This window comes from Protopterus annectens, chromosome 12.part0, assembly GCF_019279795.1.
Source record: "Protopterus annectens isolate FY-2018-M chromosome 12.part0, PAN1.0, whole genome shotgun sequence".
Classification (NCBI taxonomy): Eukaryota; Metazoa; Chordata; order Ceratodontiformes; family Protopteridae; genus Protopterus; species Protopterus annectens.
The window spans coordinates 801,824,654-801,843,922 of NC_056746.1; the positions used below are offsets into that span (position 1 = coordinate 801,824,654).

At 40.8% G+C, this 19,269-nt stretch overlaps 1 protein-coding gene across 1 annotated transcript in view; it reads right to left on the minus strand.

Moving 5' to 3' along the window:
• The window catches only part of PRIMPOL (primase and DNA directed polymerase), a 1,324,073-nt gene that overhangs the window by 764,825 nt on the left and 539,979 nt on the right, over positions 1-19,269 (minus strand). The gene's annotated exons all lie outside the window — the stretch shown is intronic.

The following is a 19,269-nucleotide window of genomic DNA, read 5'->3' on the forward strand; positions in this document are numbered from 1 at the left end:
GAATCTTGAGGCAATGTTACAACTGCCTCATGTACACAGACAACCCTCTCCTCCTCCCAACAAATTCCAACACATGTGAGAGATGCAACCATATAGCCAAACTGGAGGCTAAGCTCTCTCAACTCAGTACTGGCATAACCAGTCAGGAGGAGAAGGAAACCATACTCACTACAATTCCAGTCTCACATAGACCTACCACGACAGCAAACCAAACACATAATCACACAAAAACATACTCGGAGGCTCTAAACAAAGATCTGCCGAAACAGCAGAGACCTCCAAAGCAGACACCCAAGCAGCCGCTACCCCAAAACAAAACACGTGCAACACATATCTCACAAAGCCAGTGTGCCAAACAGTCACAGCCCTTAAGACTAAACAACACACCTGATACACTTGTAATAGGTGACTCTATAAATCAAGCACACTGACGTTCCGCTCACCAGGCTGAACAAGGAGAGGGTCACGGTGAGCAGCCTGTCGGGTGCTAGGATCCGCCACATAACACAAGCACTCAGGTCACTCCAAGGCAAGTACAAATATGACTCAGTCATTGTCCATGCTGGTGTGAATGACCTGAGGCGTACCTCCCTGGACTACATGAAAAGAGACATAAAGGAGCTCTCTGAGCATGTAGCCCAGGCGGTATGACCCTGACCTTGAGTAGCATCTTACCCTCACCAAGAATGATGCCACAATATGAAGACAAGATGATCAATTTCAACAATTGGCTTAAGTACTGGTGTCATTCAAAGGGGATCAATGCCTGTCAGCTTGGGATGATATGCTCGACAAGCCACGATGCTTCGCTAGGGGCGGCTTGCACCTGTCACCCCTGGGCTTTCGGATATTGGCAAAGGCTCTTGCTACCCCCATAGTGCCTTTTTTAGGCAAGGCTCAAAAGACAAACCCACCTCCATAGGTATCACAAGGGATAAGAAACTAAGAGTAATGCTACTCAACGCCAGAAGTCTAAACCTCAAGATGCACGCACTCGAAACTCTCCTTAGCATGGAGAACATCGATATCTGTGCAGTAACAGAAACCTGGTTCAGGGCTCCGAGCACCCCAGCACTACCAGGTTATACCTCATACCATGCTTTTCGCCCCAAAACTTGGACCGAACCACAAAAGGAGGGAGTATCGATATTCATCAAAGATACCCACACCTCCAGGTTGGTGGCATAACCGCGAAGCATCAGAGACTATCCATGTGCAACTAACAGTGGGTAAAACTGCCTTCCAGTTTATAGCCTGCTACAGACCACCCTCCCAAAACCAGGAACCCCACTCGGCCTTCCTGAGAACACTGGAAAATATGAAGGTCTCTCCAAACACCATTATATTGGCGACTTCAACTACCCAAACATAGACTGGGAGCATTACTCTAGCTCCAACACCCTAGCCCAAAGGTTCCTAGAATTTATAAACTCAAATGCTATGGAACAACTTGTTACCACTCCCACAAGAGGGAAAACATACTGGACCTGATCATCACCAACATGGGGACTCTATGCTCCAGACCAGAAGTGTATCCCTCACTGGTAAGATCAGACCATAAACTAATCTCACTGGATATTCACATCCCGACCCCACCCCTGCCCAGAAAACCACAGTGAAAAACTTCTCTAAAGCAAATTTTACACTCCTCAAAACTGAGGTGGAATCCTTCAAAGCCCCGGGCCTGTGGAAAATACAGCCCAGACCGCAGAATCCTTTATAAACGCATTCTATGAACACCTTCAGGAATGCATGGATCATCTTGATCCCAAATAAAACCAAGACCCAATCCTCCAAAGGCAGGCGTCCTGTCTGGTGGACCCCAGCCATAAACAAACTATACAATAGAAGGAGGAAGCTACTAAATGATAAAGCAAAATCCCAAAAGGGAAGGCATCACTGATCAGTATTAGCAAAAACTACGGGCACACATAAAATTGTCTAAGGCCAGCTTGAGAGAAAAATTGCACAGGACACTAAGGATAATCACAAGGCTTTCTTTAGTTATGTTAGGAACCTGGGTGGTAATTCCCAGATATGCTCAGAATTAGTCCAAAATGACAAAAATACACGAACCCACAGACATTGCCAACATCCTAGCTGACAGGTTCAGCGCAAACTTCTCCCCTCCCACCAAAGGGCAAATATCTATCCCAGCAGAGTGCTGCCCCTGACATCTCAGATGCTCAGGTAAGAGCCGCCCTCTCCAAAGCAAAAACACAGCATCAATGGGACCAGATGGTGTCCCGGCTGCGTCCTACATGAACTCAAAGAAGAGCTAAACCCAAACATAAAACTACTGTTCAATCTCAGCCTTACTACAGGATATGTGCCCAAAGAGTGGCGTACAGCAACAGTGGTCCCTCTCCATAAAGGTGGTGCCTCAACGGATCCTGGAAACTATCGCCCCATAAGCCTGACTAGCTTGGTCTGCAAAGCTATGGAAAGGATCATCATGGACCTCATAAATAAAGATATTGGGGACCTACAAACACTGGATCCTACCCAGTTCGGCTTTGTTAAGGGCAGATCCTGCCTCTTAAACCTGGTTGATTTCTTTGAAACAGTCACCAAGGCCATTGGCGAGGAAGGTGGTCCACACAGCCTACCTGGACCTCGCAAAAGCCTTCGATACAATACCCCACTCGGGCATTATAGATAAGCTCACCAGCTTAAATATAAACCCCTATGTCACTAGATGGATTGCAAACTGGCTCAAGGACAGAACCCACATGGTTAGAATTGCTGGAGCCATGTCAGACTCAAACCAGTTACAAGTGGTGTCCCACAAGGCTCAGTCCTGGGACCTCTCTTGTTCGGTATATATTTCTCGGAGGTACAGGCCAACACGGAAGGACTGTGGCTGACCAAGTTCGCAGATGACTGCAAACTGGGTGCCATAATCGACTCTCCAGCCGACACAAGCATCCTCCAAAAGGGCCTCATAGAAACAGACAACTGGTGCCAGAGCCATGGCCTCAAGCTAAATGCCAAAAAGTGTATAGTCATCCCTTTGGCAAAAACAAAGTGCCCACAAATTACCACATAGGTGGAAATCCATTAAGTACAGAAGAAGTAATTAGGGACCTGGGGACCCAAGTTGATAGCAATCTCTCATTTGACAACCACGTGGCCAAAGTGGTTAGAAAAACATTTTATATAGCCCACCTAATCATGAAGGGATTCACATCTAGATCAGGGAGGTCATCGTGCCTCTTTACTCATCCCTCATCAGGCCCATAATTGAGTACAATGCCCTTTTGGGATGTACCTTACCAGACACCTGCAGCAACTGGAAAGACCCCAAAAGTACCTCACCAAGAGGATCAAAGGGCTCAAACAGATGCCATATGCTGCCCGGGTAAAGAAACTCCAGCTCTACTCAGTGGCATACCGCCTGTTCAGAGGAGATCTGTGCCTGGCGTATAAAGCCATGTCCAACCCGGAATTAATGGACATGCTGCACCTCAGAAAATCCAAATCCCATCGAGCTACGCTCGAGACTTGAACCTCAGCACTGAAATAAATAGGACATGCTGGAGGGACAGATTCATAACCCAGAGGCTCCCTTCACTCTGGAATAAAATCCCAGTCCAGGTTAGGCGGAGTCCCTCATTGACTCTCTTCAAGAGGAATCTTGATGAGTGGATGGGAGATCGTAGGTTTACCCCGGGTATCACTTCTGTGTCACTGTTAGATAGAGGCATAGTATACTAACCTCGAAAAAGGGCATAGCAAAATAAATTTAAAATGGGTGGCGAAAGCCAAACACATTCTGGCTAGGCTTATAAATGCCCTAGGGCAGATAGCCTAGTATGAACCTATGAACCTATTAGCGGACCGGAGTTCCGCTGTGGCGACCCCTAACCAGGAAAAGCCGAAAGAAGACTACTACCACACTATATATACATGTCAGAAATAATACTTATTCTCATTGCTTTTTCTATGATGCACAGTAATGTTTAGATAAGATACCTTGTTTATTTCTTTGCATGAAGCTTGTGTATTCTTGTACTTCTTGTACTTTTACAACAGTTGTGGAGCTTTTCTCCTCAGGACTCCACTGAAAAGGGACAATTTTTCTAAGGCTATCCTGGTTAACAAGTGGGAGCAATTATCATTTGTAGAAAGATTTCTCCCTTGTTTGACGTGGTGCGAACACAGAGTTGCTATATTTAAGTCAGGGGGATGGGGGGGCTTTCCTTCCACACTTGGGGAGCAGGGGGTATGAAAAGAACTCAACTGTTTTGGTAGTTCATCGTTAGCTTATACACACAGAGTGAGTGTGTGTGTGTGTGTATCTGTATATTTATGTATGCTATATGTGTGTAGATATTTTTCAATCATAATTTCTATAAACAGCTTATAAAAAAGTACAGTTTTGTACCTACCATAAATGTAGATGTTCGAGTGCTAATACAGCTGCAGTCATAACAGATGGGTTCTCCTGCCGTCAGGCGGGTCCTCGGTCGGCCGAATTCCAAAGTCTAGGTCCGGCGTCGGTTGTAGTCACCTCTTCCTTGCCGTCAGTGCGACAGGGGTATAAAGGAACCAGCCGACGCCATTTTCTTCAGTTTTTCTTGCCCCAGATGTCAGGTGCCCCCAGAAGGAAGGCAATACATAAATTTGTGTAATAAAACAATGCAATATAATCAAAATACAGTAGTTGCAAGCAAATACACCATAAATGAATACCCCAATCAGGGTGTATGAGGAGGTGTTAGCCAATAGGCCTGTCCCAAGAGGGGAAGGAGGGAGGGAAACCTGGACTGCAGCTGTATTAGCACTCGAACATCTACATTTATGGCAGGTACAAAACTGTACTATGTTCATCGTGCATACAGCTGCAGTCATAACAGATGGGTAGAATCCCAAAGCTAAGAAAGGGATGGTAGGCACTAGGTGGAACTAGGAGGAGCCAGGATGCCCTGCAAGACTGCAGTGGCAAAGCCTGCTCTAGTTTTGGAGTATAATGGTAGGTTGTAGTGCTTGGAGAAGGTATGCACAGAACTCCAAGTGGCTGCTTCCAAAATATCTTTGGTAGGAACTCCTCTGAGGAAAGCTGCAGAGGTAGCTGTGGCCCTGGTGGAGTGAGATCTGATGCCTGTAGGTACAGTTTTGCCATGAAAAGAATAGCAAAAGCATATGCAGTGGGCTAGCCATTTTGAGATTGTCTGTTTGGAGATTGGCTTTCCTTGAGCTCCTACAGCATAGGACACAAAGAGCTGTTCTGATTTTCTGAAAGGCTTTGTTCTGTCCAAATAATAACACAGTTGTCTGTGGATGTCCAAGGAATGTAGTAATCTCTCCCCTTTGTTTTGAGGATTAGGATAAAAGGTAGGTAAATGTATGGCCTGATTCAAAGCTACCCTGGATACCACTTTAGGCATAAAGGACGGGTTGGTTCATAAGGAAACTCTGTCCTGATGGAAGATGATAAAAGGCTGCACAGCCATGACAGCTTGTAGTTCTGAAACTCTACGAGCTGAGGTAATAGCCAGAAGGAAAGCTGTTTTCCAGGACAAATATTGCAAATCTGATGAGGCAGCTGGCTCAAAGGGAGGCAAGGTCAGTTTTTCCAGAATGAAATTGAGATCCCAAGCAGGTATTGGTTGTTTCCTTGGGGGTCTTAGATTCTTAGCCCCTCTGAGGAACTGTCTTAAGAGAGGGTGAGAGAATAAGGGTGGATCAGTGTTGTATTCTGCAGAAATGGCTGAGGCATGGATTTTGATGGAGGAGAATGAAAGTCCACTGCTTAGCAGCTCAGCTAGATACTGTAGTATTTGAGGTAAATTCAGTTTTCCAGGATCCTGGCCCGAGTAGAAATGTGTTCAGGATGGATAGGTCCAAAATAGGTCTCCAATCTTTTCCCTTCCTTGGTACCAGGAATAGTCTGGAATAAAAACCTTGACCTTGTTCGTGCGTAGGTACCTCTTGAATAGCTTTCATGTTTATGAGATCTGTAATTTGCCTTTGTGCCTCTGCCCTTTGATTGTGTGGCAGGTTTGGCATGCCTCTCATTTTTGGAAGGGTGTGAAAATGGAATCTGTAGCCTCTGTTTATAATGTCCAGGATCCATTTGTCTTTTGTGACAATATGCCAATTTTTTGAAAATAATGCCAGTTTTCCTCCTAAGGGGAATTTGAGTCTTGCTTGGCATGCAAAGGGGAAAGTCATTGGGCTTGCTTTCTGAATGATTGCGAGTCATCCTCACCACCTCTTTGTGTAGGAGCTTGCCATTGTCTGCCTCTAAACGATCCTTGGGATTGTCCCCTGCCCCTCGGGCGTCTGTATCTACCTCTTTGGGGTCTGTCCGTGGCTGGAAAGGACCAATTTTTGGAAGGCCAATTTCTACTGAAACGTGGGGGTTGTACCTGTAGAAAATCTTTCACTGTTTGCATTGATTTAGCCTTTTCCTCCATTTTCCTTAATACCTCCTCAGCATTAGCACCAAATAATACATCCTTTTGTAGAGGGGCATCTAGTAACTTAGCTTTGACATGATCAGGCAGGGTTTGTTCCTTGAGCCAGGCATGTCTACATATGACTGATCCTATAACAGCAGCTCTACATGAGGCCTCTAGAGCATCAAAACCACATTGTAAGGTATGCTTACCCACTTGTTCTGCACTATGCATCAAATCCTGCAACTCCTTCAAGTCTGGTTGTTCAGGTTGTGACATTTTACTTTTTAATTGTGATAACAAAAACTGTTGGTATTTTAGCATATGGAACTGACAGTTTAAGGCCCTCATGGTTAAGGTAGCCGAGGTATATACCTTTTTTCCCCACCTTTCTAAGGATCTGGAATCCCTCTCGGAAGGTAATGCATTTTTAGCAGTGGAGGCCTTAATTCCCTTGGGGCCCTGTGAGATGGTTTCTGGGTCAGCAGCATGGCTTTTGTATAGAAATTGGTGTGAGTCAGGAACCCTGTAGTACCTGTCAGGCTTGACTGGAGCTGGAGGCAGAGAATCCGGGTTAAGGCAGGCCTCCGAGTAATCATCTAGGATGTCCAAGACAGGAGGTATAGCCAGAGGTCTGTGCTGAGGTAGCAAGAGAAATTCCCTAAGCCTTTTCTTGGAATCTGAATAATCTTGGCCTTCCCAGTGGAAGTGTTCCATTAAGGTATGCAAAGTTTCCCCAAATGAGTAATCCTCTGGGGGGGATACAGAAGGAATGGACTCCTCTGCATCAGAGTCTTCAAAAGGGGAGTAAGAATGTTCCTGATCATCAGAGTGCTCTGAAATAGTGGAGCCCTGATCAGAGGAGGATTCTTCCTCCACTCTGGGCCTTTGTCCGGTGGGGTTGAGAACCCTGATAAGAGTAATTAAATCCTCAGCCATTTTAAGCATCTGTTTTTTAGGCATGGGGCCTGGAGATGGGCCCTGTGTAGCTTGTCTCTTAGAATGCATGGCTGCTTTAGACTTAGTGAAAGCCTTGATGGAAAAAGAAGAGGAAGGTCTGAAGACACCTTGAGTGGAGGTAGACCTGTCCACATTTGAGGTTCAACACCAAGAGTGGCTTCGGTATCTGTAGTCGGGGTGTGGGCCGAGGAGCCTGCGACCTCGGGCACAGGAGACACCACCAATGAAGTGTCGTCGGTGGTCAGGGGCTGCGTAGGCGCCCCGCTGAGAACCGGACCACGTGTAGTCGGCTTTGGCGTGGTGTCGGTAGAGGCCGCGGACCTCGTGTGTCGGTCCTTATCTTTGCGTTTTTTAGACAAAACTGGAGTCGGAGTATCCAACGACATAATGTAGTTAAATGTTTTTCCAAAATAATGCTGGGCGAACTCCGCCCAACGCTTAATGGTGCGTTTGTTGAATGTAGCACAAAAGCGACAGACCGAGACGTCGTGGCCTGGGCCTAAACAAGGTATACAGAGGGAATGGAAATCCTTATGCGGTATTTGCTTCCCACATGAAATACAATTATTAACTTTGTCTGACATCGGTCTGAGGCAAGAAAAGTTTCCCCAACGGGGTACTTAGCTTTCAAGAAGACTTCGGTTTCAAAATTTTCGTAATTTCAGGAGCTGGCCGACCGGCACTTGCGAACTGCTTCTGCTTCGAGCACCACGCGGCAAGAAAGACTGAAGAAAATGGCGTTGGCTGGTTCCTTTATACCCCTGTCGCACTGACATCAGGGAAGAGGCGACTACAACCGACGCCGGACCTAGACTTTGGAATTCGGCCGACCGAGGACCCGCCTGACGGCAGGAGAACCCATCTGTTATGACTGCAGCTGTATGCACGATGAACATCTACAATATAATGCCACCTCCTGAAGCCTTTCTGAGTTGTCAGGTTTTTGTTTGCATATATAATACAAATATGAATAAATATGTTGAAATTGGTCAGCCACTGTCCATTTAGTAACATTCTATTAAACTATTTCACAGGTGAAGTCAGCACATGGGTAAAGAATGGTTGCAGGTGCAAATAGGTTGATCAATAAGTGAGAAAGTGTGATTTATGGTCAAGTAAAATTACGAATATATGCTAGAATAGTATTTCTGGTGATAACTTGTTCAAGTATATAGGACTAAATTAAAGTTTATATAATGCTAAAAAACTAAGTAATACCTGATCAGCAGTGACCACCACTTTGCAGATATTTGCGCTTTATCAACAATGTGCAAATGTTCACAATTATATTTATGCAAATACGTGAGGCATCATTCATTACATGCTTCACCTATACTTAACTAATCAGCAAATTGTTAGTGATAAACAAGGTAACTATCCTCCATTACATAATAGCTTCCAGCAATATTCCAGTATTCAAGTAGAACATTATGCTCTGAGGTAAATGTCTACATGTCACAAAAAAAAAACAACAACACGGTTGGTGATTCAATGTCAACCTAAACACATTACTAAAACAGTACCCATGGAATCATGGCTGTGCTCATGCACAGCTCCAAGATAACCTTTTAAATTTTAAGTTTGTGCTCATGTTTCTGTCTATTTATTTCCATAAACCATTTAGATTAAGTTTTTATAATTACTACATCACTTTAACTCCCTATTTTTTCACCCTCCTTCTATTACACGCCGTTTCTACAAATTCTCTCCTACTTCAAGTCTTGTTTCGTGTTTCAAATTCAGATTATATATTTTTTCAATTCTGTGCGCATCCTTGTTTCCTCTTTCTTTTCCACTCATACACATCTCTTGCACACTTCTGTAAGGTCTATCCACTCCAGATTTTCTACTGTGCACTTTTTGTTTTTTAATCTCAACCTTTCCCCCCTCTAAATCTTTTTTCATCCTCCTTCAATTTCTTAATATCTGGGGCAATTAAGATTATACACAAATTTAACTGTCTTCAGAACCATTGCTGAAAAATGATTCTTCTCTCAGATTTCAGTTACCTCAATTCCTATGCATGTAAACATTTTACTCTCCTAATATGGTGCAATTGTTAAACTTTTTCCCCAAAAGCAAAACAAACTGATAATGCTAAGAGACTGTCACATAAACATTTTCTAAAAAGACTCCACAACAACTGTATACATTACCAAATAGTAAATAAAAACAGATGCTAACAGAATATTGATACACATTACAAATAACACAAGCTTCCAATTCATTCCTTGTGTTGCCTCTTTGTGATTTAAATAAACAATTTGCCATCTGTCCCAAAAGCCCCATTTGAAATTCACCTTATTTCTACCCTGGGGTCTGCTATAGATTTCCCCAATTGTTGGAAACCCTCTATTAGTGCAATTAGTATATGAATAATGGGAGAGTCAACCTGCTTCCACCTCTTGGTTATACATTTCTTATAAACTAAAAATTAATATATTTCGGCTTTTCCTGGTTAGGGGTCGCCACAGCGGAACTCCGGTCCGCTAATGATTGGCAGTGGATTTTTACCATGCTGAGGTGCCAGCCCGATGCCCAGCCTTCAAGGAAGGCACACCCATTCACCCATGCACCTATCTGCATGTCTTTAAACGTCATTCGACCGTGAGGAGGACATGCAGACTCCACACAGAGAACCTCTTGCTGTGAGGTGACAATGCTAACCGCTGCACCACCGCTGCCCTAACATGTTCAAAGCAAGCAGCTGTTTGCCAGCATTATTTACATTACTGTCTTGAACTGTTAACAATAGTAGAAGCTTATCCAGTTGCACTCCTCCCTCCCATAATTGATCTAAAAGTAAGTAAAGATCATTTTGAAAGCGGGACAACACTAGGCACTCAAAAATCTGCTAAGTTATATATACCACATTTCTAGCAATGAGGAGAAACTTGAGGGGAAAACATGGTGGAGTACTGAGGGTGTATAAAAATATCTGTGTTGGCACTACCAGCTAAAAAAATCTAAATCTTTAACAAATTGTAGCATATCTGTAAATAGTTTATATGCAGGGTGACAGCTGATCTGAAAAATGCTTTCCTATATTCCTCTCCTGGACCCTTTTAACTTTATTAACCTGCTTAAGAGTGAAATTATATCAATTTACCATAGATAAAACATATAAGATGCTTTTGAAGGGGGGGCAGCTAGTTTCCAGAGAACAGTCTAGTAGTTCTGGCTTTTCATTCCCAACTCTTGTCAAGAATTTTGGCCCAACTCTTGTCAAGAATTTTGGAAAAAATCCATTTCCTTAATAATGTGTGTGAATGGTGCTGTACTCCTAGAGTTACGTTAAATTCATGAGCTACAGTGTCCTGATTCTTCAGCATTGCGCCAACAGCAAATGTCATAAAATTTTAACAAGGGTTCCCTATTAAGCCATCTAGTGACATTAATGTACTGAGTTCCCCAAAATGAAGCCAAAGAAATGCAAGTTCATTTCTCCATAGTATTAATCCATGCCATGCTCCTTAACTACAGGCTACCACATTTAATCTGTCTCTCTCGACTTCCTACCCTTACTGAACTTGTATCCTTTATATACAAAACAAAACTACCATGTCCTTGTACAACCTAATCTGCTCTCTTAGGACTACACAACTCAAACCAGAATTTTGTTGACTGAACTGCTTATATTCGACTATAAACTGTCATCTAGCCACAAGAAAATTTGTTTAATATCTAAAATGTATGTATGCTTAATATAACTGCAAAATCTATAAGTGGCTGTATTTTCTAGAAATGTATGCATTGTGTAGATATAACTGTAAAAAGTTTAAGTCTGTATCCGACTTGAAACTTTTCTCCCTGGGGCTCCACTGAAAATGGGTTCCTGACCCAGTCGGACTTTCCCAGTCACCAAATGTCAGTAAATAAATAAATAATGCTTTTTCAGCAAGATATAAATCTCATTAAATAAAAACTCTGTTAATTTAGAGGTTGTAGTCTTGGCTGTCAACCTTCTCTCAAAGGTAAGAAAGAAGCCCTCTAATCTCCAATAGGGATAATATCAAAAGTTTTTTCCATGTCACATGATCTAAATACAAAGCAAAGAGAACAAGAGAGAGGGCACACCTGTCAGGTGGCCCTTCTTACGAGCAATTCCTCTGAATGTTGACCACAATCAGAAAAGAGGTTTATAAAGTTCAAAGGAAACCCAAACCTCCACAAAATGTAGAATAAATAAGACTATTCAACACGATGAAATGCTTTTTTCTGCATCAAAACATAAGGTTACTAGTTTCTAATTATGTGCGCATGTTCCATTAGCCACATTGCTTTGATAACAATGTCAAAAGTTTGCCTACTGAGGATTAAGCTTGTCTGATCAGAATAAATTATCTGGGGCAGTCATTCTGCTACAAAGTGGGCTAATAATAATGTGAAAATAATCTGAATTTAGAACAGATACATGGCTATATGATGACGGAATCACTGGGTCTTTTTCCTGGCTTGAATATTACAGATATAACAGCAGGTAAGATAACATTTCCAAGAAGTGGGAATCTTGATGAATTTCAAACTATCATTTGCTAACTCCAGAAAAGTATTAATAAAATGATCTCCCATTTCTCTACAAATTACCATAGGAAGACCGTCCATACTCTGGGCTTTACCACTAGGGTAAATAGCTAAAACTTCTCCCAACTCTTCTCTAGCAATTTAACTGGGTCAACAATTACTGCCTGTGATGGTTTGACAGCTGAGGGATACCTATCTACTTCATAAAGTCCTCAAAATATTTGAAAGTGGAAACCCACCAGTTCAGAACTATAAGGAGTATGATGAATGCAACAAAAGCTATCTAAAATATGATCTTAATGTGAGTCAATTTTATTTATTAAAGGGTGGGCTATCTCTGCTACTAAACTACTGGCAGTAAGTCCTATCAATCTAGCAGCCAAAGTTTTTAAAGTGTGAGGGGAGGAGGAGAAGTATTTCAGCTTAAGCTTAAGTTGTTTTAATTGTTTGCCACCCCCAATAAGCAATCAAGCTGAGATGTTAATGAGGCAAATTCTGCTTTCCACTGTACGTCCCTCTGTCTCAAAAAGCTAGTGAAGTTCTAAATATATGAATCCAACTGCTTTATGTGCTGATCGAGACAGACCTTTTTAGTGTGGGAGTATTCAAACAGTCCCCTGTACAGTTCATTTCCAAACATATGCCAAGTTTCAGAGCTACTATAAGTACATTATAAAGATACTGCAAGTGACTGTCAAACTCCTTCCCCTCTACAATACACTAACTGTATTTTGTTAAACTTGGGTATGAGTACTTGAGATACTTCAAACTTCACAGATATTGGGGCATGATTGAATATAGCCCACCTACAGCCCCCCAAGAGAATAAGTTGGTGTGGTCTTGCTCAAAAAATTCTATTGACCACAGAAAAAGTTTTATATCTATGGGAAAAGCAAATGAACTTGGTTGACCCTGGAAAGTATGCGCCTACCATGTCAGCAAAATCCATTGATTTCTGGGTCTATATTACTTCATCAAAGAGTCATTTCAACGAAGCTGACATCATCGACCCCAAATCAGCGAAATTAATTTCCACGAACGTTCATTACCGTGAAAGATTTCACCAGGGAAAGGAAGCAGATGACCAATAACACAACTTTGTCCTTTTCCCCACCACAGTGTGATCTCGGTGTTGGTGTGTGTGTGTGTGTGTATATAAATATATATATATATATATATATATATATATATATATATATATATATATATATATATATATATAGATATATATATGTATACATATATGTGTGTGTGTGCCTGTATATATATATATATATATATATATATATATATATATATATATATATATATATATATATTTAGGGGGGTAGGGGGCTGCAGACCTCCACTTGGGTGAGCTTGATATACTGTGGTTTGTGTTCCGATGTGGTGTTGGCCAGATGATTACTTTCTCTAGTGAATTTTTTTTTCAATGGGTTCATTTACTGAAATTCAGTCCACTGATTTAGGGTCGATTAAGTCAGCTTTGTTGAAATGACTTCTCGGTGAAGTAATATAGACCCTTGATTTCCAACAGTCTTTAATAAAATGTACCTGCAAAGCTCTAGAGCCTAAATGGAGCTCGGTGGTACAAAGTACACTGTTCCCATCCAAAACTATAAAAGTACAACCTGTGTGTAACCAAAGTACCTCCTTAAAGAGTACAGCAATCTCCTGCACAGTAGTACCTTTAGGGATATATAGGGAAACAAATGTAAAAAACTGGCCCCTAGTTTTCCCTTACGTTTCACATATCTGCTAAATTTATCAACTAAATTATCTAAAACTGTAGCAGGGAAACCCCTCACAATTAATATGGCCGCTCACGTACTTTTCCCCTTTGGGTGATGGGGAAAAAACCTTCCCCAAACCAAATTTCAAAATTACTCATGTTCAAATTCACTCAGGTAAGGTTCCTGGAGAAAAACTATAGAGGGATTTATTTTCCTGATGCATGAAAATATCTTGGTTTCTATGAGTGAATGGGGGCATGCAATGGACTGTCTGCTTTGGCTGTTCCTCACTTCCGCAAGGGGCTCTTGTCAACAGCAGTCCTGCCCTCCCTTCCTTAAACACGGGCGGTGGCTTCACTGGCCTCCACTGAAGAAACTGCATTACCTTGTGTGTTCACTAAGCAGCTATTCCCTGGAAAGGTGAGTGGAGTACATCTCTTCAGTCCTCTCCTTGCCTGGCTTATCCAGTGCTAAGGCAGCCAATCAAACTTCCTGTTGCGGGTTAAAGTCAGGGTCCCATCCTTCTGTGCTACTAAGACAGGGTTTTAAAAGCTTAGCTGGTAATGGAGCAAACTGTCTCAAAACAGCTACACGTGAGATTGCTGAAGCTGTAAAGAGATAATAAGGAGAATGGAAACGAAGTTGACATCTCCTTATGTTGTTGAGGAATAAATCCAGCAGTCTCACACAGAAATGCACATCTGATTCTCTTGGTCTTTGAGTCTTGCTCATGTACAGTGATGAATGAAGACACCATTAAGTAAATTTTCATGCTTCCTTCTAAAGGAAACTACACCTCTCAATTCCAAATGCCTACTTTTTTCTACATTTTTACCAGAAGAAAAACAGTGAAGAAGAGGAGTTTCAGATTTAGAGACATTAATTTCAAGTTTATTAAATGGATTGCAAATTTCTACCTCTTAGTGCTAAACTTTTTTTAGCATAGCCCAATTAATTGCCAAAGGAATATTATCAAGGTCTAAAGAGACAGCGAGTCCTTTACACTCAGCATTGATCAGGCAAATTACTGAGTGCAATGCCCCTTTAGGATGTATCACAGAAAGTATCAAACAATTCAAAAGACCCAAAGACTCCTCTCTAAAAAGATCACAGCCTTAAAGACCCTGAGCTACCATGATAGGCTGGAAGCTATATCCCTTTACTCAGTATCTCATAATTTTTTGAGGGGGGGGGGGTCTTCATCTCACCTACTGCATCATTACAGACCCAATTATCATGGACTTTCAGCATCTCCGCAAGTCCAATATTTCCACCAACACAAAAAGCAGGAATCTAAATCTTCAGTAACCGATATCTAAAACATGGTGGATGGACAGTTAAATAATCTAGCACCTTCCAAACCTCTGGAATAAACTTCCCCTGTATGTTAAGCAGTGCAACTCACTATCTTCCTTTAAATATAATGTAGATGACTGGATTAAGCATCCACAAATTTACTCCGGGATTGACTATTATGGCCTTCCTGCAGAAAGAAGGTTTAGTCTAATAGAGAGTACTGGCAAGGCAAGAATGGCAAGGCTTTGTGGCCTTGGAAAATCTCTGAATCTATAATCTATAAAACAGATTCATTAAAATTACTCTGTAAGACATTTAAAATTGTGATTATGTCCTAAACAGAAAATGTGCTTTCAGAAAGTGAGGAAAGGCAATGACAACCTTTAGGAGTAATCTAATGCCCACAAGAGCATTTGCTGGTTAACATCATTAGAACACAACCAAAAGGAGAAATTGATGACAGAAATATTTATGTAAGAAGGACAAATGATGTTTTCTACTAAACAAAAATTGAGATCTAGGAAATGACCAATTAACTCTTGATGCAATACTCAGCTTAGGCAACTTCAAAATATACCAAGTGGGCAAGGTACTACACTATCCTTAAATAGCAGGACATTCCTTTCAGAACCACAGACTGGGAGTGCAACTATCCACCTCTGTGAATATCTAAATACCAAAAATCATTAGGATGGATGGGGCTGATACATGACTAGGGCACTACCTCAGTCTTATCTGGACTTCCTGTAGCAGTTATGCATATGAAGAATATCTACAGGTGTCAGCCTCTAGTCCTCCAGAACTATAGTAGCTGATTACATTAAGTAAAACTGAGGCTGCTTCATTTACATAATTTTTGTAAAAAGAAAGTATTACAGAACATGAAAATGACATCTGTTGTCAATGTGGGGTCAAACACGCCATTTCACTATGCACACTTTATTAAATCTAACCTACTGATAGACCACTAATGAAGAGAGTTTCAGTGAGCCAATAAAAAACCTTCTGGTTGTTAGAAAGAGATTATACAGTTCTGCTAGTGATTCATTTTCATGCATCAATGCCACTCTCAGCACTGTTAAGACATAGTCCAAACTGGTATTATTCTTCATCCTCTTGTCATTTTTCCAAAAGCCAATTTGTATCCAGCCATGTCCCTTTACTATTCTACACCACCACTCTGTTCTGTTGCTCCAGTGTAAATACAGAAGTGAAATATTTAGCACTTGTACCTGATCTGCAACATTTTCAAACTTTCCTTTTCCCCCTTTCTACAAAGCAATCTTTTACAATTCAAGTGTTCTCCAATGTATGTGAAGAATTAATGTACTCCAGTCCTTATCTACTTCTGCATGGTTGCCTTGGCCTCCAGAATAAGTTTTACTGCCTTTTTTGTGGCATCCTCATAAGCCCTTTGCTTACCCCAATCCCCACTTGGCAATGCCCTATAGGCCTTCCTTGTTTTGATGCTAACCTATCTGACTTTGTTTTTTAACCAAGCTGGAACAGCAAACCACAGTGACCTGATTACTGTTGGCCACTGACTGCATAAACATTAACAGAGTTCTCCCCCAAAACTATGATCCTTAGGCCTAGGTTAGGGATGGATAGTCCTCTTCCCTGTACAGAAAACCTCACTTTATTAGAGACTAGATTCCACCAAAGCCTCTATTTATCTCACGTTATTAACTCTAAATGAAGGGTACTTCCAAGTTTACTGCTGGGATTTTCACTGCCCATAAAAACTGTGTCTTTTCTCCTTCCTCTCATCTACTAATTCGGCTTTTAAAAATCACTATCATTATTACTTTATGCATCTAGTGGTCTGAATCCTGTAGATATTCACTCAAGTACATTTTCTTCCAAGCCAGTGTTTCTTTTATTTTTGTTTCATCACTACCAAACTTTTCCACAGTGCATGTGATGTAATCCTGAATGTACACTGTCAAACAACTTTGCTGCTGCCCCTTATAAACATCTGAACACGGGTATCACAATATTCCAGTTCATTTCTGTAGGTGTGATGAATTTACACTGTCTGTGTTACTCACTTCATTGCCTCCTGCAGTCTCAGTCTCACCCTTTTCCTAATCCTTTATGCGTCTTTTCTCTGTTGGTACTGAAACTACAAACACCTTTCCATTTCAGTTTAAAAGAACCTTTTTTTCAAGACATACATACATTAACAGAAAAGAAACAAACCATATTAATATTTTTCTATTTATATACATTATACATCACATATCTTTTCTTTCATTGCCTTCCATTAAACCTCACTCCTCCTCCTGAACATTATTCTATATGTATTGTTCCCACAATTTCCATTTATTTATATGTAATTTGTTTCTTCCCTTTTCTTAAAACCCTTTTAATTTTAACTCTTTTATAATATCCAACACTTCAAATACAGCTGGTTTAGACTCTGATTTCCATGTTCTACTAACTGCTTATTTTGGCAGTGAACAGAATTAAACTTAATAAGGTCTTATTATAACTAGACAATTCAGATCCTGTGTCCCAGCTCAAAAGAATAATTTCCTTAGTAACAGCCATTTGCTCACCCAATATTTCTGACAGAATACTCTGTAGGTAAATTTTAAAATCTGCCAAATCATTACATTCGTAGAACATATGTTCCTAATTGCCTCTTTCATCCCCAACACACTCCCAACATTTGCAATCCACCTGAGGAAAAAAATCTTTGAAGTCTGCTTGGGGTATAAAAATACCCCTGCAAACATTTCCAAGCAAAAATCCTAAACCCTATGGACTTTGTTGCATACTTGGGAGCTATACATACGTCCTCCCATTGTTCTCCTGTAAATTGCTTTTCCAGTCTCTCTTCCCAATATTTTCTTACCTCCTCTGATAGAATCTTACGGTTATCATGTAGTATTTAAATGTGTTATTACTTTTCCCTTTTTAACAACAGCTTTTATCCTAGATTCAACTAAAAACTCTGCCAGAGCAGGTCTTTCATTTAAGATTCCCCTATCCCTTAATCACCTATACTCATATACCAATCCCTGGTAGGGAAGGCAGTCTCTAGCCTGCAGAACAAGCATCGTTTTGGCCTCATCCCACTCTCTTACTTTTTCTTCTCTAGCTATTTTCTCCAACACCTTGTATCCCTTGCCAGTTTTCTCATCTGAATTATAATCCCATCTTGCCTATTTTGTGCACCTCTATGTGCAGTTTTCCCTTTTGGCAACATCTCTTTTTTCCATTCTTGTGTTGGCTTAGTTCTTAAAATATTTTCTGCTACTTTATGAAATCTAACATTATGTACAGTTGTTATGATTCTCCTTAAGGATCTGCATCCAAAATCTCACACTGTCTATTTCTTGAACTTTCCCACTGCTTTATCATCATCCCTTTCTATTTTGAACTATAACCTTTTGCTTGTGTTGGGTATAAGAGTTTTAACTGTGTATCTCTAAAATATCCTTTCAAATCAGGCAATCCTAAACCATCTTGCTCAGTTGGAAAGATCAAATAATCCCACTTAACCCTTGCCCTCTTCCCTTCCCAGATAAATTTCTTCAACTCTTTCTTATTTTTTGTCCACAACTTTGCAAGTGGTTGATAAAAATATGCCTGACCCATATATAAAACTGAAGGGACTAAAAATATTCCACTGCTTGTAACTTACTATGTATAAACAAGAGCTTCCAATTTCTCAGTTTTTGTATTATCTTTTGTTAGTCTCTTCCCACATATCCTTAGCTACCACAATAGACGCCTTTTTAATCCATACTCCTAAATACTTAATCTTATTTTGCCCCAATCATATGTGTATTGTTGAACCAATTCATGCGTGGATGCATAATTTATGGCTATAGCCTTTACTTTATCTTCATTAATTATATAGCCCGACACATGAAACTGTCTCAAAATGTTCCACAACACTGGTGTCCTTTCCCACATTTAACAGGTACAAAATAATATCATCTGCAAATAAAGCTAACTTTTCTTCAGTACCATACCAATTATAACTTTGCATTTCTATGTCCATTGTTTTTTTGTGAATGGCTCTATATAAAAAAATAATGATGGGGAAAGATGATACCCTTGTCTGGTTCCTCTGTTCAAAAAAAACTTAAGAGACAGGAATCCTGCCACTTTAATTCCTGCCTCCTTTCATATATACTCTGAATTAACCTTATTATTATATCAGGGAATGCAAATGCTTCCATGGTCCTTCTCATAAAATTCCAGCTTACTATGTTGAATGATCTTTCTGCATCACAAACCACTAACAGTGGTATTTTTCTATACTATGCCTCCCACTGGATAACCATTGTTTTATTAATGTCAAATGTTTGCCTCCCTCCGCAGAGCCACATCAATCC